Here is a 20,257-nt window from a genome sequence, read left to right as displayed (position 1 = left end):
ACACCTACATTCTATCTCAATTCAATTCAGAAATACTTTTTAGCATGACTGTAAATGATACAATGTTGCCAACACAAACACATAGACATCTCACAGACACATGTACATGCTCTCACTCACAAAGATAAGCCCTCCCTCTCACACACACACTTCTACATGCTTTCTCATAAACATGTACTGGCTCTCTCTCTCTTACACACACTACTACATGCTGTCTTTCACTCACACACACACACACACAAACAAATGTGCATTTGATACTTATATAATTTTATGTGCTCAATAGGCTTACGATAGGTGGTTGCATTGTAATTATTTGGTCATGAAGGTATTAATTGTTTTAAATAGTTTTTCAGCTAATAATGTTTGTGATGTCATACATGCTACAAAAGGCTTTTGAAGCTGACAAGACGTGGAGCAACCATGACCAGAGCGTTCCAGAGAGAAGGTGTCTCTCAAAATGCAGTGGCCCAGCTCGCTGCATTTGCAGAGCTGTACTTTGCTAACAGGGAGCAATTTAACAGAATCAGCTTCACACCAGGAAAATGAACAGAGTTCGCTCAAAAGTGTAGAGAGCTCATTTTTGGAGATTTTTGCATAAAGGTTGTATCAATGAAAAGGAAGGGTTCTTTTTATATGTTTCTTTGTTCAATAATGCTCCGGTTTACTGTTGGTAAAATGTAGAAGCAAAAACCTACAGCGCAATAAGCTTAGCTTATAATGCAAAAAAAAAAAAATATTGAAATCAGATGCAAAAACCTTTAAATTCCGACTAAATTCATTAATTTTCTTTTCAGCTTAGTCCCTTTATTAGTCTGGAATTGCTACAATGGAATAACCCAAGAGCTTATCCAGCACCATCCATGTTTTACACAACAGATGCCCTTCCAGCTGCAATGGGAAACATCCAAACACACACACACACACACATATATATATATTTGAGCCTACTCAATTTACCTTTACCACATGTCTTTGGATTTGTGGAGGAAACCAGAGCACCCGGAGGACACCCACACAAACACAGGGAGAACATGCAAACTCCACACAGAAATGCCACCTGACCTAGCTGAGGCTCGAGCCAACGACTTTCTTACTGTGAGGCGAACGTTCTACCCTCAGCGCCACCACATTGCCGGCAATTTAATTGTTATTCTAAAATTAGTTTTTTTTTTTCAGCCTACTGTTTGAAAGAAAATGAAAAAATATTTGCCACAAAAATAGTTAAATTGCAGAGCTGAGACTTAAAATATATATACATTTTAGGAAAAAATGTGTATGGTGGCTGCATGGTGGTGCAGTGGGTAGCATGTTCGCCTTACAGCAAGAAGGTCACTAGTTCGAGCCTAAGCTGGGTCAGTTGGTGTTTCTGTGTGGAGTTTGCATGTTCTCCCCATGTTCGTGTGGGTTTCCTCTGGGTGCTCTGGTTTCCCTGACAAATCAAAAAACATGTGATCAAGACGGCAGAAGGGCCACAGCACTTTAGAGTCATGCACACCAATCAGGTAAAAACCTGTCGACTATGCATGAGCTCAGAAAATGTGATGAAGGAACGCCCAGAATTTAGGTGCTTCAAATGTGACGAAAGGGGACATTTCGCAAGGACCTGTACAGCTGTGTCGGGCCCGGATTGTAAATTGGCCCTAATACCTGCAGGGAGCTTGTCACGCCGAGTTGGCTTTGTCCGCTCGATTGACCAACGCGTACGCCTTGTTTTATCCTTGCAGGCCTAACTTCGCTGGTGAAAGCACTTGTGGGGTTTCTGTAGTGTAGTGGTCATCACGTTCGCCTAACAAGCGAAAGGTCCTTGGTTCGAAACCGAGCAGAAACAGTGCTCTTCTTTTGGCGAGAAAATAATAGCATCCACTGCCGCACCAGCAATGATCTTTGACAGGCACCCAATCAAAAAGGGTTATCAGCTCGATCTGCTTGAAGGTTTCCGTAGTGGTTATCACGTTTGCCTCACACGCGAAAGGTCCCCAGTTCGAAACTGGGCGGAAACAACCTCTGGCTTTTATGACAATTGTCAAATCAGGCTTCTGTTGAGTACTGACGTTCACTGAAAACATTTTTTCTGCAGAGCGGTGTGAGGCTAGAAGTTTGAATTCAGCTCAGTGTTTACCGCCCCTCGCGGTGTCGCAAACTTGCGTAGAATCTGATTTCTTTTAGCTTTGTGTTGTGCATGAGCAGGTGGCCAGTGCGTTTGCTGGCCCTTCACGGTGCAGACCGTTCAAGACAGCTCTATAAAAAAAGACTATAAATACTTGAAGCAGCACTGGCCTATTGGTTTCTGTAGTGTAGTGTTTATCATGTTTGCATTACACGCTAAAGGTCTCCTGTTCGAAACTGGGCGGAAGCATACAATTAGCGGACACTTTTGTCCAAAGCGACATACAATAGTGGAGGTATTCAACAAGACGAGGCAATGCATACGAAAAAGGGCTATTTATTCCAAGTAATTTGTTTGTGCTCAGAGAATTTAGTGCTGGAGTAGGAGTTTCGTTTTCTTTAGAGAGAGGGATATTCACCGGGGTTCGGGTGTACTCTGAAGAGATGGGTGTTAGCTGTCGTTTGAAGGACACCGGTGTATCCGTAATCCGAGTGGGAATGGGAAGGTGATTCCACCAGCGTAGAACATTGAATGAAAACATTGTGGAAAGTGACTTTCCGTCTCTCTGCGCTGGCACCACAAGACAGTGCTCTGACCCTAACCGGAGGCTCCTGTGGTTATCACGATGGCTTTACAAGCGGAGGGTCTCCTGTTAGCAACTGGGCGGAAACATTTAGATTTGCTTTTACGCACATTCTCAATTGGCTCTCTGCTCACTGGATGATCCACGATACAAGGGCATGGATCTGTCAAATGTCATGACTTGACGTTGTACGAGGATTTGACGAAAAAAATGCCCTGCAAACCTTAAAAAGCAACACCATCCCAGGACAATTCTTTTGATCCCCTTTCAGTGCACTTGCATTAAAGCCCGCGTGATGCGGCACTTTGTCAGTGTTACTGTATCATTCGGACATGGGGGCAGAGAGTTAAAAAATTCAGTCTGAGCGCACTGCCGCAGGCTCGGTTTGTCACAAGTGGGATTCGAACCCACGCCTCCAGGGGAGACTGCGACCTGAACGCAGCACCTTAGACCGCTCGGCCATCCTGACATGCAAGCTTGGCAGGAGCTGTCTCCTCGGAGCCACACCGCAGTACCGTGACATGGAATCTGGTGCTTCACAGCTTGCCCAGCTCCGGCTGTCCAGCTCATTGGCGCTGCTGGCAGCTAATCTGTGCTCGCCTCCTGGGGCTGCGCCTAGTTTCAATAGCCAACACTTGACAGCTGTCATTGCTTACGGCCACACCACCCTGAGGGGGCTATAGAGCAAACAGGAAGTGAGTTGGCAGCAGTAAGGAGAGAAAGGCTCTCCCCATTTTGTTTGTCTACCTTTTTGTTTATTGACCTTCAGTGTTTTTGTTTGTTTGTTTTCTTTTTGTCTTTAAAAACCACCTAACAGCAGCATTTTGCTGACTGAAGGGTGGTTATGTAGTGTGTTTTATTTTTAATCATGGACAGATTCCCCGGCAACGACATGGAAATGGAGGGACTTGCAAGAAAGGATAAAGAAAATGGGCTGGATAATAGACGGAGAGGGAAAGAAAATGGACTTGACAACAGACAAAGAGATAAATAAAATGAAGAGCCCGGCGAACGAAGAGATGAGAAAGGTAAGGATAAGTAAGAGGTACAAAGAAGAGTATGCACAAAGAAAGCAACAGTAACTGTAGAAGTAGAAAATGTAAAAGATGCAAGAAGATTTGATATAACCAAAGCAGTCACGGAGCTGATTGGAGAAGGAAGAATGCTGGCGGTGAGACCCAAACAAACAAAGGGAGTATGAAGTAACAATGGAGACTGAAGATGACACCGAAATTTTAATAGACAATGGATTGACAATTAAAGGAGTGAAATCTGAAGTACGGAGTTTACAAAACAGAGACTATGTTGTTTCGTTCAAGCATCTGCCTGTTTACCTAGCAAATGAAGAAATTTTAAGCAAGCTAGAGAGATGGGGAGTTTTCCCCATATCTAAAATTAAAAGAAGATTGTATCCTGGCACAAACATAGAAGATGGAACAAGGTTTGTAAAAAACAGATTTCCGGAAGAGATGGTCTCCTTACCATACAGTACCAAAATCGAGACGGCGGAAGCGCCACAGCACTTTAGAGTCATGCACACCAATCAGGTAAAAACCTGTCGACTATGCATGAGCTCAGAAAATGTGATGAAGGAACGCCCAGAATTCAGGTGCTTCAAATGTGACGAAAGGGGACATTTCGCAAGGACCTGTACAGCTGTGTCGGGCCCGGATTGTAAATTGGCCCTAATACCTGCAGGGAGCTTGTCACGCCGAGTTGGCTTTGTCCGCTCGATTGACCAACGCGTACGTCTTGTTTTATCCTTGCAGGCCTAACTTCGCTGGTGAAAGCACTTGTGGGGTTTCTGTAGTGTATTGGTCATCACGTTCGCCTAACACGCGAAAGGTCCTCGGTTCGAAACCGAGCAGAAACAGTGCTCTTCTTTTGGCGAGAAAATAATAGCATCCACTGCCGCAACAGCAATGATCGTCGACAGGCACCCAATCAAATAGGGTTATCAGCTCGATCTGCCTGAAGGTTTCTGTAGTGTAGTGGTTATCACGTTCGCCTCACACGCGAAAGGTCCCCAGTTCGAAACTGGGCGGAAACAACCTCTGGCTTTTATGACAATTGTCAAATCAGGCTTCTGTTGAGTACTGACGTTCACTGAAAACATTCTTTCTGCAGAGCGGTGTGAGGCTAGAAGTTTGAATTCAGCTCAGTGTTTACCGCCCCTCGCGGTGTCGCAAACTTGCGTAGAATCTGATTTCTTTTAGCTTTGTGTTGTGCATGAGCAGGTGGCCAGTGCGTTTGCTGGCCCTTCACGGTGCAGACCGTACAAGACAGCTCTATAAAAAAAGACTATAAATACTTGAAGCAGCACTGGCCTATTGGTTTCCGTAGTGTAGTGTTTATCATGTTTGCATTACACGCTAAAGGTCTCCTGTTCGAAACTGGGCGGAAGCATACAATTAGCGGACACTTTTGTCCAAAGCGACATACAATAGTGGAGGTATTCAACAAGACGAGGCAATGCATACGAAAAAGGGCTATTTATTCCAAGTAATTTGTTTGTGCTCAGAGAATTTAGTGCTGGAGTAGGAATTTCGTTTTCTTTAGAGAGAGGGATATTCACCGGGGTTCGGGTGTACTCTGAAGAGATGGGTGTTCGCTGTCGCTTGAAGGACACCGGTGTATCCGTAATCCGAGTGGGAATGGGAAGGTGATTCCACCAGCGTAGAACATTGAATGAAAACATTGTGGAAAGTGACTTTCCGTCTCTCTGCGCTGGCACCACAAGACAGTGCTCTCACCCTAACCGGAGGCTCCTGTGGTTATCACGATGGCTTTACAAGCGGAGGGTCTCCTGTTAGCAACTGGGCGGAAACATTCAGATTTGCTTTTACGCACATTCTCAATTGGCTCTCTGCTCACTGGATGATCCACGATACAAGGGCATGGATCTGTCAAATGTCATGACTTGACGTTGTACGAGGATTTGACGAAAAAAATGCCCTGCAAACCTTAAAAAGCAACCCCATCCCAGGACAATTCTTTTGATCCCCTTTCAGTGCACTTGCATTAAAGCCCGCGTGATGTGGCACTTTGTCAGTGTTACTGTATCGTTCGGACATGGGGGCAGAGAGTTAAAGAATTCAGCCTGAGCGCACTGCCGCAGGCTCAGTTTGTCAGAAGTGGGATTCGAACCCACGCCTCCAGGGGAGACTGCGACCTGAACGCAGCGCCTTAGACCGCTCGGCCATCCTGACATGCAAGCTTGGCAGGAGCTGTCTCCTGGGAGCCACACCGCAGTACCGTGACATGGAATCTGGTGCTTCACAGCTTGCCCAGCTCCGGCTGTCCAGCTCATTGGCGCTGCAGGCAGCTAATCTGTGCTCGCCTCCTGGGACTGCGCCTAGTTTCAATAGCCAACACTTGACAGCTGTCATTGCTTACGGCCACACCACCCTGAGGGGGCTATAGAGCAAACAGGAAGTGAGTTGGCAGCAGTAAGGAGAGAAAGGCTCTCCCCATTTTGTTTGTCTACCTTTTTGTTTATTGACCTTGAGTGTTTTTGTTTGTTTGTTTTCTTTTTGTCTTTAAAAACCACCTAACAGCAGCATTTTGCTGACTGAAGGGTGGTTATGTAGTGTGTTTTATTTTTAATCATGGACAGATTCCCCGGCAACGACATGGAAATGGAGGGACTTGCAAGAAAGGATAAAGAAAATGGGCTGGATAATAGACGGAGAGGGAAAGAAAATGGACTTGACAACAGACAAAGAGATAAATAAAATGAAGAGCCCGGCCAACGAAGAGGTGAGAAAGGTAAGGATAAGCAAGAGGTACAAAGAAGAGTATGCACAAAGGAAGCAACAGTAAATGTAGAAGTAGAAAATGTAAAAGATGCAAGAAGATTTGATATAACCAAAGCAGTCACGGAGCTGATTGGAGAAGGAAGAATGCTGGCGGTGAGACCCAAACAAACAAAGGGAGTATGAAGTAACAATGGAGACTGAAGATGACACCGAAATTTTAATAGACAATGGATTGACAATTAAAGGAGTGAAATCTAAAGTACGGAGGTTACAAAACAGAGACTATGTTGTTTCGTTCAAGCATCTGCCTGTTTACCTAGCAAATGAAGAAATTTTAAGCAAGCTAGAGAGATGGGGAGTTTTCCCCATATCTAAAATTAAAAGAAGATTGTATCCTGGCACAAACATAGAAGATGGAACAAGGTTTGTAAAAAACAGATTTCCGGAAGAGATGGTCTCCTTACCATACAGTACCAAAATCGAGACGGCGGAAGCGCCACAGCACTTTAGAGTCATGCACACCAATCAGGTAAAAACCTGTCGACTATGCATGAGCTCAGAAAATGTGATGAAGGAACGCCCAGAATTTAGGTGCTTCAAATGTGACGAAAGGGGACATTTCGCAAGGACCTGTACAGCTGTGTCGGGCCCGGATTGTAAATTGGCCCTAATACCTGCAGGGAGCTTGTCACGCCGAGTTGGCTTTGTCCGCTCGATTGATCAACGCGTACGCCTTGTTTTTTTTTTTTTGGGTTTCTGTAGTGTAGTGGTCATCACGTTCGCCTAACACGCGAAAGGTCCTCGGTTCGAAACCGAGCAGAAACAGTGCTGTTCTTTTGGCGAGAAAATAATAGCATCCACTGCCGCACCAGCAATGATCGTCGACAGGCACCCAATCAAAAAGGGTTATCAGCTCGATCTGCCTGAAGGTTACTGTAGTGTAGTGGTTATCACGTTCGCCTCACACGCAAAAGGTCCCCAGTTCGAAACTGGGCGGAAACAACCTCTGGCTTTTATGACAATTGTCAAATCAGGCTTCTGTTGAGTACTGACGTTCACTGAAAACATTCTTTCTGCAGAGCGGTGTGAGGCTAGAAGTTTGAATTCAGCTCAGTGTTTACCGCCCCTCGCGGTGTCGCAAACTTGCGTAGAATCTGATTTCTTTTAGCTTTGTGTTGTGCATGAGCAGGTGGCCAGTGCGTTTGCTGGCCCTTCACGGTGCAGACTGTACAAGACAGCTCTATAAAAAAAGACTATAAATACTTGAAGCAGCACTGGCCTATTGGTTTCCGTAGTGTAGTGTTTATCATGTTTGCATTACACGCTAAAGGTCTCCTGTTCGAAACTGGGCGGAAGCATACAATTAGCGGACACTTTTGTCCAAAGCGACATACAATAGTGGAGGTATTCAACAAGACGAGGCAATGCATACGAAAAAGGGCTATTTATTCCAAGTAATTTGTTTGTGCTCAGAGAATTTAGTGCTGGAGTAGGAGTTTCGTTTTCTTTAGAGAGAGGGATATTCACCGGGGTTCGGGTGTACTCTGAAGAGATGGGTGTTCGCTGTCGCTTGAAGGACACCGGTGTATCCGTAATCCGAGTGGGAATGGGAAGGTGATTCCACCAGCGTAGAACATTGAATGAAAACATTGTGGAAAGTGACTTTCCGTCTCTCTGCGCTGGCACCACAAGACAGTGCTCTCACCCTAACCGGAGGCTCCTGTGGTTATCACGATGGCTTTACAAGCGGAGGGTCTCCTGTTAGCAACTGGGCGGAAACATTCAGATTTGCTTTTACGCACATTCTCAATTGGCTCTCTGCTCACTGGATGATCCACGATACAAGGGCATGGATCTGTCAAATGTCATGACTTGACGTTGTACGAGGATTTGACGAAAAAAATGCCCTGCAAACCTTAAAAAGCAACCCCATCCCAGGACAATTCTTTTGATCCCCTTTCAGTGCACTTGCATTAAAGCCCGCGTGATGTGGCACTTTGTCAGTGTTACTGTATCGTTCGGACATGGGGGCAGAGAGTTAAAGAATTCAGCCTGAGCGCACTGCTGCAGGCTCGGTTTGTCAGAAGTGGGATTCGAACCCACGCCTCCAGGGGAGACTGCGACCTGAACGCAGCGCCTTAGACTGCTCGGCCATCCTGACATGCAAGCTTGGCAGGAGCTGTCTCCTGGGAGCCACACCGCAGTACCGTGACATGGAATCTGGTGCTTCACAGCTTGCCCAGCTCCGGCTGTCCAGCTCATTGGCGCTGCAGGCAGCTAATCTGTGCTCGCCTCCTGGGACTGCGCCTAGTTTCAATAGCCAACACTTGACAGCTGTCATTGCTTACGGCCACACCACCCTGAGGGGGCTATAGAGCAAACAGGAAGTGAGTTGGCAGCAGTAAGGAGAGAAAGGCTCTCCCCATTTTGTTTGTCTACCTTTTTGTTTATTGACCTTGAGTGTTTTTGTTTGTTTGTTTTCTTTTTGTCTTTAAAAACCACCTAACAGCAGCATTTTGCTGACTGAAGGGTGGTTATGTAGTGTGTTTTATTTTTAATCATGGACAGATTCCCCGGCAACGACATGGAAATGGAGGGACTTGCAAGAAAGGATAAAGAAAATGGGCTGGATAATAGACGGAGAGGGAAAGAAAATGGACTTGACAACAGACAAAGAGATAAATAAAATGAAGAGCCCGGCCAACGAAGAGGTGAGAAAGGTAAGGATAAGCAAGAGGTACAAAGAAGAGTATGCACAAAGGAAGCAACAGTAACTGTAGAAGTAGAAAATGTAAAAGATGCAAGAAGATTTGATATAACCAAAGCAGTCACGGAGCTGATTGGAGAAGGAAGAATGCTGGCGGTGAGACCCAAACAAACAAAGGGAGTATGAAGTAACAATGGAGACTGAAGATGACACCGAAATTTTAATAGACAATGGATTGACAATTAAAGGAGTGAAATCTGAAGTACGGAGGTTACAAAACAGAGACTATGTTGTTTCGTTCAAGCATCTGCCTGTTTACCTAGCAAATGAAGAAATTTTAAGCAAGCTAGAGAGATGGGGAGTTTACCCCATATCTAAAATTAAAAGAAGATTGTATCCTGGCACAAACATAGAAGATGGAACAAGGTTTGTAAAAAACAGATTTCCGGAAGAGATGGTCTCCTTACCATACAGTACCAAAATCGAGACGGCGGAAGCGCCACAGCACTTTAGAGTCATGCACACCAATCAGGTAAAAACCTGTCGACTATGCAGAAGCTCAGAAAATGTGATGAAGGAACGCCCAGAATTCAGGTGCTTCAAATGTGACGAAAGGGGACATTTCGCAAGGACCTGTACAGCTGTGTCGGGCCCGGATTGTAAATTGGCCCTAATACCTGCAGGGAGCTTGTCACGCTGAGTTGGCTTTGTCCGCTCGATTGACCAACGCGTACGCCTTGTTTTATCCTTGTTTTATGGCTCTCTGCTCACTGGATGACCCATGATACTAGGGCGTGGATCTGTCAAATGTCATGACTTGACGTTGTACGAGGATTTGACGAAAAAATTCCCTGCAAACCCCAAACGACAGACGTCTGCAAAAGATTGCAGTTCTTGAAACAAAGTTACCTCTGATCCGAGCAGAAGCGTTCGCTTACTCAATGGCAGAAAAAATGATGACCTTTCACACGTTCTACATTCGTTCTGTCAGTAACAGCGGCCGGCCGGCAAATAAAATTCTGACATTCCACAGGGCACACTCGCTTGGCGGACAAAAGCCACCGGGGGCTCTCTTTGCGTGTTCCTTCACCTGGTCAAACCGCTTAGAGGGGGGACCTTTCGAGTAGTTTTCGGCGTCAGAACAGACTCTTCTAGCGACGGGTGGGCAGGCTTTCCACAGGCGCGCGCGGCTCTACTGAAGCAAAAGAGGCTTGGCAAAGGACGAGGAAGAGAGGGAAGCGCCGCTCCAGCCGGGTCCGACGCTACTGCCTAAACTCTGTCTTGAACCACTGTACTCAGGGGAGAGCGCGAACGCAGTTCCCCACTACCAGAAATTATAACGTCGAGATTCCAACATTTGGGGAATTCGCAGGGGTCAGCGTGGCCGGAGTGCAATGGCCAAGCCTCGCCCTAGGTGAACCACCTTCTTGATCATGGTATCTCCCCTGCCAGGTAGGTATGAGTTGCCGGCTGGCGCAAATGGCAGCCGCCGTTTTCTATCGGCCGTACTCCAGGGCGGTGATGCCCAGCAACCGAGCATGGGGAATGGGCCAGCAACCCCTGTCCCCTGACGGCGCTGTACTTGCAGCAGACGTGCCTGTGCCTGCAAACCACTCGCTAGTAACTGTGGCAACGCATGAAGAGTTTGAGCTTCCTCCAGATGCTTGCTTTGTGTTTTGTCATCAGTTGGGGCTGCCAACACATGGATTCCACTGGACGCACTCGATCTGGGGATAACAGACCCTCTATGGGGGGAGGGGAGGGGATCCTCCTGTTCTTTCTTTCTTTTCCTCCATCTGTTTTCTTTCTCTACAGATGTCGTTTTTCTCTGCTTAGTTTCTGATTTGGTCTATTTGGACATGTCGACCTCCTGCTTTGCTGCGGTTCGGACCGCCTTTGCCTAGAGCTCCGTGCTTTGCACTCTTGCCTTGTATATTTTGTGTCCTGTTTTCTTACGTCAGCCTATCAGCACAGTGCTCAAACGACATAGCTTGAAGAACACGACGGGATCTACAAACGTTCCGCAAAAGAACTTCACTGACGAAAGCGGAAGCGCTAACGAAACAACCTCTCGCTGCAAGCACCTTACATTCCTGGGACGGGAAACCACCGACGGCTGGCTGCGAAATTGCCTCTGGTTCAGATTGGTTTAGAACCGTCCCTCTGCCTAAAACGCCACAGACGTCTGCAAAAGATTGCAGTTCTTGAAACAAAGTTACCTCTGATCCGAGCAGAAGCGTTCGCTTACTTAATGGCAGATAAAATGATGACCTTTCACACGGTCTGCATTCGTTCCATCAGTAACAGCGGGAGGCCGGCAAATAAAATCCTGACATTCCACAGGGCACACTCGCTTGGCGGACAAAAGCCACCGGGGGCTCTCTTTGCGTGTTCCTTCACCTGGTCAAACCGCTTTGAGGGGGGACCTTTCGAGTAGTTTTCGGCGTCAGAACAGACTCTTCCAGCGACGGGTTGGCAGGCCTTCCACAGGCGCGCGCAGCTCTACTGGAGCAAAAGAGGCTTGGCAAAGGACGAGGAAGAGAGGGAAGCGCCGCTCCAGCCGGGCCCGACGCTACCGCCTGAACTCTGTCTTGAACCACTGTGCTCAGGGGAGAGCGCGAACGCAGTCCCCCACTACCAGAAATTATGCAGTCGAGATTCCCACATTTGGGGAGTTCGCAGACATCTGCCCAGGGAATGTGCAATGGTAACTGTAGACTGTAGACTCTCGTCCAACGAGAAGCCGCGATTGTCTACAGTTTGCTTAGACCCTGGGCTAATCGGAGGGATGCATTGTCTAAAGTTTAAAATCAGGGCCAATCAGCGCTGAGGATTTTCCAAAGTTTCTCTTGCTCTAAATGCTCAATTTATCGGGTCAGAAAGTTCATCTGCTGTCGAGATTAATTCGTATGTTAAAGTGATTTTGTGTGGAAAGTTATTTTTATACTGTTATATTGATGCACAGTATGTTTTGTTCACGACATGTTTGAAATATCTCACTTTTTGAGCAGTATTCGTGAGGCTGCGCCTTCAGAAAGTACACCTGTTGTTGAGATTTCGTGTGGTAAGTTATTTTTATACTGTTATATTGATGCACAATATGTTCTGGTTACATCACGTTCGAAGTTTTTCACTCTTTGTGCAGCATTTTGTCTTTGTTCGTGAGGCTGCGCTGTCAGCAAGTACACCTGTCATAGTGATTTAGAGCGGTAGGTTATTTTTATCCTGTTCTGATAAACAGTATGTTTTGCTCACATCACATTTAAAATATTTCACTGTGTGTGCATTATTTTGTCTGTGTGCCTGACGCTGCGCTGTCAGACGTTCATCCATTACAGAGATTTTGTGCAGTAAGTTATTTTTATTGTTACATTAATGCTAAGGTCACATCATGTTTGAAATATCTCATTCTTTGTGCAGTGTTTGGTCTGTGCTGGTGACGCTGTGTCGTCAGAAAGTTCACCTGTCCTAGAGATTTCGTGTTGTAGGTTATTTTTATACTGTGATATTACTTATATGTATATATGGCTGCACAAAACCTGAAAAAGTTTAGCTTATGTATTATTTTCAACGCTCGTGTCGGTTTGATAGCTCCATTCACATAGTAAACAGTTGTTTCATTAAAATATAGCAACCATCATGCTAATAAATAAATATCCCTTCATATACAGCAATATATGTGACCATGACAATTATTATCATTATTTGTTACTATGAGAAGTAAAGAACATTTTAAGATCTTAGCTGGGACAAAACATATGATCCAAAATTTGAGCAAATGAGCAAAATTTGAGCATATGAGCAAAATTTACTCAGCAGCAGAGTAAAGTTAATGAGCCGATGATGAGTTTAATTAAGTGATGATTGAGGACTGATGATGAACACCTGCTGTTAATATGCAGAAACAGAAGAGAAGCAGCAGCAGCTACGCTCATTGCTTACCTGATTGACTTTATTTCTGTCAGATGTTCAAAAAATCCATATGAGACTGTGGCGAGGGGGCGTGGCCGAGAGCCGTGGGAACGGAGTAAGGCCACCGCGTAAGTGGATACACCTGCGGTGCGCACCTGCCTCGGATCCCACGGAAGGAGCTCTGGACCATAAAAGGAGGAACTATGGCAGAGGAAGCCGAGAGAGGACCGGGCCCGGACATATTTTACTTTTGCTTTCAGTTTGACGGCAGTCTTCGTGAGGAGCTGCCGTCCGTCCGTTTTGGTTTAGACACGGAGACTGCCGTCCCTGTTATTAATGAATATTTTAAAACTGCGTTGGTTCTCCGCCTCCTTCTTTCTGGCGGCCAAAGGGCCATGAACTTTATTACAGTGGTGCCGAAGCCCGGGAGAAGGAGGGACGCGTTGTCCAGATGCCCTTGCCGCTGAGAGAGGGGCGAGTGTTTGGGAGTTAACCAGATTGGGGGAGAAACCTGTTCTTCTGCCCAGAGTGCCGGGGCGGCCTGAGGCTGGCGAGGAAAGGATCTGCCTGCTGCCGTCTCCCAGCATGGGGAGGAGCAGGAGACGCAGGGCTCACCACCGAAGGGGAAAGTGCTGAAGGGAGCCATCCCACAGAACCCGGGGGAGTTGCCGCGATCCACCATGATGCCAGAGCCTGCATCCATCCACGGAAGCGGAGCAGGAGACCAGAGATGCCGCCAGCCAGCCAGGAGAACCGCCGCCGGACGCCAGAAGACAGACGGGTGGATAGATTCCTCCACAGGGCTCTCAGCACGTCATCGCATCTCTCAGCTGGTGGAGGACCGAGTGGCAGCGTGTCTGGAGAACCGAACCCCAATTTTTTTTTTCATTTTCCTCTCTCCCCTTTCCTGGTGTACTCTGTCTTTCCGTTTTTTTCATCTCCTGTTCTCTCGGCCCATCTCATATAGGTCTCGCAGGGGCTGTGGCGCCAACCCCCCCATTGTCTCCGTGAGGAGCTGCCGTCCCTGTTATTAATAAATAATTTTAAACTACGTCGGTTCTCCGCCTCCTTCTTCCAGGCGGCCAAAGGGCCGTGAACTTTATTACAGAGACTTATAGTGAAGTCCAGTGTTGTAATGAGAAACTAAATCATTTGGTGATGAAAGGTTAGTAATTTCAGGAAGAGAGTTAATACTAGCAAAAAAAGGATTTTAAATTAATATGTTTTATGTTACGGAAGGAAATAGTACGGAGAGATTTGGTGGAAGAAAGAGAGAGTGCAAAATTAAATCAGAGGAGAAAATTATCCGTTATAGGGAGTTCCTCAGCAGAGAGGTCAATGGGTGAAACACCAGAGCAGCAGATGAGGTTGAGGGTGTGTCCTTTAGAGTGTGTGGGAACATTGACATGCTGTTGAAGTCCAAAGCTCTCAAGACAGGATATAAAATCACTTGTAAGGGAGTTATTAAAATTATCCACATGAATATTAAAATCTCCTAAAACCATAATATTAGGTGAGAGGGTGGTAATATGTGTTAAAAAGCAGCAAAGTCATTTAGAAATTCATTATTTAGTTTGGGTGGACGATAAATTATGGAAACATTTGTAGGTGTGGATCCAGAAAGTTTTGAAATCATAGATTCGAATGAAGGAATAATGTGAAAATGTTTTTAAAGGAAAATGAGAAAGATTTTCAAGAATGTGTTCTCAAAAATTTCTACATTTGTTTCAGAAACAAAGTGCATAAAAGACCAGTTTCAGAACAATTTTGGAAAAAAATATTTGTGGAAATAGACAAAGAGGGAATCTGGAAGAATTTAAAATGGAAATATTTAGACGCAAAAATTGAAACGTTGGATTATTTCATCAGACATAATGTTATTTTCACTGAAACAAAACTGGCACAAATTGGAAGCAGTGAGAATGCATTATGCAAAATATGTGGACTGGAAAATGAAGGTATTATGCATTTGTTTTTAAAATGTGTTGAATTTAATAAATTTATGGCAAAGTTAAAAGAAAGTATTAAACAAATGATGAAAAGTAAAACTGATTGAGGAGGAGACAGAATGGTATAAAATATTTTTATTTGGTTTTAATTAGGGATGCACCGATATGGATTTTTTGGCTGATACCGATAACCGATAATTCTTCAGACTTGGAGGCCGATAGCCGATATGTATAGGCCGATAATAATAAATATTTTAAATTGTTATATTTTTATACAGCAAACTTCATAAAAGATTGAACTGCTCTTATGAACTGAATAGTCTATACTTGAAGCAAAAAAGATATGATTTCGAAATTGCAAGGTGTCAACATCGGATCGATAACGATAATCTTAAAAATAGCATTTATCGGACAATAACGATATGGGCGCCGATATATCGTGCATCCCTAGTTTTAATGGAAGTAAAACAAGAATTGCCTATTTGTTTCTATCAGTTGCAAGAACTGTAATTTGAGAAAGGAGAAACATTGTTAAAAATAAACATGCTAAAATGGAGTTATGGACAATGTATAAAAGAAACTGGAAAACTATATTAAAACTGTGGAACAATATTTTAGAATGGAAGAAAAAGAGACTGAATTTTACAAAACGTTTATGTTGAATACTCCTTATATTACGTACTCACTAGATGGTTTGAAAATAGATTTGCCAGAATGATTATGCTTGTTGTTTTCCTGTTTTGAAACCAACATAATGTCATAAGGAATGTTTGTAAATGATATTTTTATATGCTTCTGAACTGATGTTTTGAAAAAAAAAAACATATACTTGGATCGATACAGAGAAGATTAGCATGGCCCCTGCGAAAGGATGACACGCAAATCCGTGAAGCGCTCCATATTGCTGTTTTAGTGCGTGGGTAAAAGTACAGAAATGCAAAAAGACAAAAGGCTTTTCACGATTCCAAATGGTGCATGAGGATGGGTTTAGCAAATCGTGGGAGGTGCTGCTGGGTCAACTGGAAAGTCTACATGCATGGTGAAAACGAATGTGGGATGCTTTGATCGTTTGCTTTGTTGTGCAACCAATGCACTTCCAAAGCCCTTGCTTTACTGGGACTTTGCCATAGGCTATCCTGACACTCTAATTTCCCCCTGTCCATAAACTTGGTGACCTACTGCATCAATCAGTGTGCCTAGCATTGACAGGGCCAAAGCTCTGTAGTGCACGGCATACAAGTGGGAACATGGCTCTCCAGGTCCCACCACCTTGGAGGAACATTGCTGGGACTCGAGGCGTACATATGCCCTGAGCCTGACTGCTGATCTGTGCTCGCTACGGTGGCACATATACTAAAATTGGATCGATACAGAGAAGATTAGCATGGCCCCTGCGAAAGGATGACACGCAAATCCGTGAATTGCTCCATATTGCTTTTTTTGTGTGTGGGTAAAAGTACAGAAATGAAAAAAGACAAAAGGCTTTTCACGTTTCCAAATGGTGCATGACGATGGGTTTAGCAAATCGTGGGAGGTGCTGCTGGGTCAACTAGAAAGTCTACATGCATGGTGAAAACGAATGTGGGATGCTTTGATCATTTGTTTTGTTGTGCTAATGCACTTCCAAAGCCCTTGCTTTAGTGGGATTGCCATAGGCTATCGTGACGCTCTAATTTCCCCCCGTCCATAAACTTGGTGACCTACTGCATCAATCAGTGTGCCTAGCACTGACAGGGCCAAAGCTCTGTAGTGCACGGCATACAAGTGGGAACATGGCTCTCCGGTTCCCACCACCCTGGAGGAACATTGCTGGGACTCGAGGCGTAAATATGCCCTGAGCCTGACCACTGGTCTATGCTCGCTACGGTGGCACATATACTAAAATTGTATTGATACAGAGAAAATTAGCATGGCCCCTGCGAAAGGATGACACGCAAATCCGTGAAGTGCTCCATATTGCTGTTTTAGTGCGTGGGTAAAAGTACAGAAATGCAAAAAGACAAAAGGCTTTTCACGATTCCAAATGGTGCATGAGGATGAGTTTAGCAAATCGTGGGAGGTGCTGCTGGGTCAACTGGAAAGTCTACATGCATGGTGAAAACGAATGTGGGATGCTCTGATCGTTTGTTTTGTTGTGCTAATGCACTTCCAAAGCCCTTGCTTTAGTGGGACTTTGCCATAGGCTATCCTGACACTCTAATTTCCCCCTGTCCATAAACTTGGTGACCTACTGCATCAATCAGTGTGCCTAGCACTGACAGGGCCAAAGCTCTGTAGTGCACGGTATATAAGTGGGAACATGGCTCTTCGGGTCCCACCACCTTGAAGGAACATTGCTGGGACTCGAGGCGTACATATGCCCTGAGCCTGACCACTGGTCTGTGCTCGCTACGGTGGCACATATACTAAAATTGGATCGATACAGAGAAGACTAGCATGACCCCTGCGAAAGGATGACACGCTAATCCGTGAATTGCTCCATATTGCTTTTTTTGTGTGTGGGTAAAAGTACAGAAATGAAAAAAGACAAAAGGCTTTTCACGTTTCCAAATGGTGCATGACGATGGGTTTAGCAAATCGTGGGAGGTGCTTCTGGGTCAACTGGAAAGTCTACATGCATGGTGAAAACGAATGTGGGATGCTTTGATCATTTGTTTTGTTGTGCTAATGCACTTCCAAAGCCCTTGCTTTAGTGGGATTGCCATAGGCTATCGTGATACTCTAATTTCCCCCCCGTCCATAAACTTGGTGACCTACTGCATCAATCAGTGTGCCTAGCACTGACAGGGCCAAAGCTCTGTAGTGCACGGCATACAAGTGGGAACATGGCTCTTCGGGTCCCACCACCTTGGAGGAACATTGCTGGGACTCGAGGCGTACATATGCCCTGAGCCTGACCGCTGGTCTGTGCTTGCTACGGTGGCACATATACTAAAATTGGATCGATACAGAGAAGATTAGCATGGCCCCTGCGAAAGGATGACACGCAAATCCGTGAAGCGCTCCATATTGCTGTTTTAGTGCGTGGGTAAAAGTACAGAAATGAAAAAAGACAAAAGGCTTTTCACGATTCCAAATGGTGCATGAGGATGGGTTTAGCAAATCGTGGGAGGTGCTGCTGGGTCAACTGGAAAGTCTACATGCATGGTGAAAACGAATGTGGGATGCTTTGATCGTTTGCTTTGTTGTGCAACCAATGCACTTCCAAAGCCCTTGCTTTACTGGGACTTTGCCATAGGCTATCCTGACACTCTAATTTCCCCCTGTCCATAAACTTGGTGACCTACTGCATCAATCAGTGTGCCTAGCACTGACAGGGCCAAAGCTCTGTAGTGCACGGCATACAAGTGGGAACATGGCTCTCCAGGTCCCACCACCTTGGAGGAACATTGCTGGGACTCGAGGCGTACATATGCCCTGAGCCTGTCCACTCGTCCGTGCTCGCTACGGTGGCACATATACTAAAATTGGATCGATACAGAGAAGATTAGCATGGCCCCTGCGAAAGGATGACACGCAAATCTGTGAAGCGCTCCATATTGCTGTTTTAGTGCGTGGGTAAAAGTACAGAAATGAAAAAAGACAAAAGGCTTTTCACGATTCCAAATGGTGCATGAGGATGGGTTTAGCAAATCGTGGGAGGTGCTGCTGGGTCAACTGGAAAGTCTACATGCATGGTGAAAACGAATGTGGGATGCTTTGATCATTTGTTTTGTTGTGCAACCAATGCACTTCCAAAGCCCTTGCTTTACTGGGACTTTGCCATAGGCTATCCTGACACTCTAATTTCCCCCTGTCCATAAACTTGGTGACCTACTGCATCAATCAGTGTGCCTAGCACTGACAGAGCCAAAGCTCTGTAGTGCACGGCATACAAGTGGGAACATGGCTCTCCAGGTCCCACCACCTTGGAGGAACATTGCTGGGACTCGAGGCGTACATATGCCCTGAGCCTGACTGCTGATCTGTGCTCGCTACGGTGGCACATATACTAAAATTGGATCAATACAGAGAAGATTAGCATGGCCCCTGCGAAAGGATGACACGCAAATCCGTGAAGCGCTCCATATTGCTGTTTTAGTGCGTGGGTAAAAGTACAGAAATGCAAAAAGACAAAAGGCTTTTCACGATTCCAAATGGTGCATGAGGATGGGTTTAGCAAATCGTGGGAGGTGCTGCTGGGTCAACTGGAAAGTCTACATGCATGGTGAAAACGAATGTGGGATGCTTTGATCGTTTGTTTTGTTGTGCTAATGCACTTCCAAAGCCCTTGCTTTAGTGGGACTTTGCCATAGGCTATCCTGACACTCTAATTTCCCCCTGTCCATAAACTTGGTGACCTACTGCATCAATCAGTGTGCCTAGCACTGACAGGGCCAAAGCTCTGTAGTGCACGGCATACAAGTGGGAACATGGCTCTTCGGGTCCCACCACCTTGAAGGAACATTGCTGGGACTCGAGGCGTACATATGCCCTGAGCCTGACCGCTGGTCTGTGCTTGCTACGGTGGCACAACTAAAATTGGATCGATACAGAGAAGATTAGCATGGCCCCTGCGAAAGGATGACACGCAAATCCGTGAAGCGCTCCATATTGCTGTTTTAGTGCGTGGGTAAAAGTACAGAAATGAAAAAAGACAAAAGGCTTTTCACGATTCCAAATGGTGCATGAGGATGGGTTTAGCAAATCGTGGGAGGTGCTGCTGGGTCAACTGGAAATTCTACATGCATGGTGAAAACGAATGTGGGATGCTTTGATCGTTTGCTTTGTTGTGCAACCAATGCACTTCCAAAGCCCTTGCTTTACTGGGACTTTGCCATAGGCTATCCTGACACTCTAATTTCCCCCTGTCCATAAACTTGGTGACCTACTGCATCAATCAGTGTGCCTAGCACTGACAGGGCCAAAGCTCTGTAGTGCACGGCATACAAGTGGGAACATGGCTCTCCAGGTCCCACCACCTTAGAGGAACATTGCTGGGACTCGAGGCGTACATATGCCCTGAGCCTGACTGCTGATCTGTGCTCGCTACGGTGGCACATATACTAAAATTGGATCGATACAGAGAAGATTAGCATGGCCCCTGCGAAAGGATGACACGCAAATCCGTGAATCGCCCCATATTGCTTTTTTTGTGTGTGGGTAAAAGTACAGAAATGAAAAAAGACAAAAGGCTTTTCACGTTTCCAAATGGTGCATGACGATGGGTTTAGCAAATCGTGGGAGGTGCTGCTGGGT

The 20,257-nt window shown here is 45.6% G+C and overlaps 1 protein-coding gene, 13 non-coding genes and 1 pseudogene across 14 annotated transcripts in view; 13 read left to right on the top strand and 2 right to left on the bottom strand.

Annotated features, from left to right (window-relative positions):
* Window positions 1-20,257, top strand: part of LOC137490965 (protein NLRC3) — a 766,684-nt gene that overhangs the window by 385,477 nt on the left and 360,950 nt on the right. The gene's annotated exons all lie outside the window — the stretch shown is intronic.
* Window positions 1,759-1,831, top strand: trnav-aac (transfer RNA valine (anticodon AAC)). Its single transcript has one exon. It is a non-coding gene; the product is annotated as a tRNA-Val (tRNA).
* On the top strand, window positions 4,671-4,743 carry trnav-cac (transfer RNA valine (anticodon CAC)). Its single transcript has one exon. It is a non-coding gene; the product is annotated as a tRNA-Val (tRNA).
* On the bottom strand, window positions 5,820-5,902 carry trnal-cag (transfer RNA leucine (anticodon CAG)). The gene has a single exon. It is a non-coding gene; the product is annotated as a tRNA-Leu (tRNA).
* trnav-aac (transfer RNA valine (anticodon AAC)) lies at window positions 7,204-7,276 on the top strand. Its single transcript has one exon. It is a non-coding gene; the product is annotated as a tRNA-Val (tRNA).
* LOC137494473 (U1 spliceosomal RNA) lies at window positions 10,455-10,618 on the bottom strand. The gene has a single exon (XR_015486877.1). It is a non-coding gene; the product is annotated as a U1 spliceosomal RNA (small nuclear RNA).
* LOC137495078 (U6 spliceosomal RNA) lies at window positions 15,825-15,925 on the top strand (annotated as a pseudogene).
* On the top strand, window positions 16,349-16,455 carry LOC137494894 (U6 spliceosomal RNA). The gene has a single exon (XR_015484906.1). It is a non-coding gene; the product is annotated as a U6 spliceosomal RNA (small nuclear RNA).
* On the top strand, window positions 16,874-16,980 carry LOC141382081 (U6 spliceosomal RNA). The gene has a single exon (XR_015485165.1). It is a non-coding gene; the product is annotated as a U6 spliceosomal RNA (small nuclear RNA).
* Window positions 17,401-17,507, top strand: LOC137495048 (U6 spliceosomal RNA). The gene has a single exon (XR_015485150.1). It is a non-coding gene; the product is annotated as a U6 spliceosomal RNA (small nuclear RNA).
* LOC137494784 (U6 spliceosomal RNA) lies at window positions 17,927-18,033 on the top strand. The gene has a single exon (XR_015484770.1). It is a non-coding gene; the product is annotated as a U6 spliceosomal RNA (small nuclear RNA).
* Window positions 18,457-18,563, top strand: LOC137494651 (U6 spliceosomal RNA). Its single transcript, XR_015484904.1, has one exon. It is a non-coding gene; the product is annotated as a U6 spliceosomal RNA (small nuclear RNA).
* Window positions 18,987-19,093, top strand: LOC141382028 (U6 spliceosomal RNA). The gene has a single exon (XR_015484867.1). It is a non-coding gene; the product is annotated as a U6 spliceosomal RNA (small nuclear RNA).
* Window positions 19,514-19,617, top strand: LOC137494831 (U6 spliceosomal RNA). Its single transcript, XR_015485162.1, has one exon. It is a non-coding gene; the product is annotated as a U6 spliceosomal RNA (small nuclear RNA).
* On the top strand, window positions 20,041-20,147 carry LOC137494649 (U6 spliceosomal RNA). Its single transcript, XR_015485009.1, has one exon. It is a non-coding gene; the product is annotated as a U6 spliceosomal RNA (small nuclear RNA).

Source organism: Danio rerio, chromosome 4, assembly GCF_052040795.2.
Source record: "Danio rerio strain M-AB ecotype USA chromosome 4, GRCz13ab, whole genome shotgun sequence".
NCBI lineage: Eukaryota > Metazoa > Chordata > Actinopteri > Cypriniformes > Danionidae > Danio > Danio rerio.
This window is presented reverse-complemented; position numbering and strand designations above follow the sequence as displayed.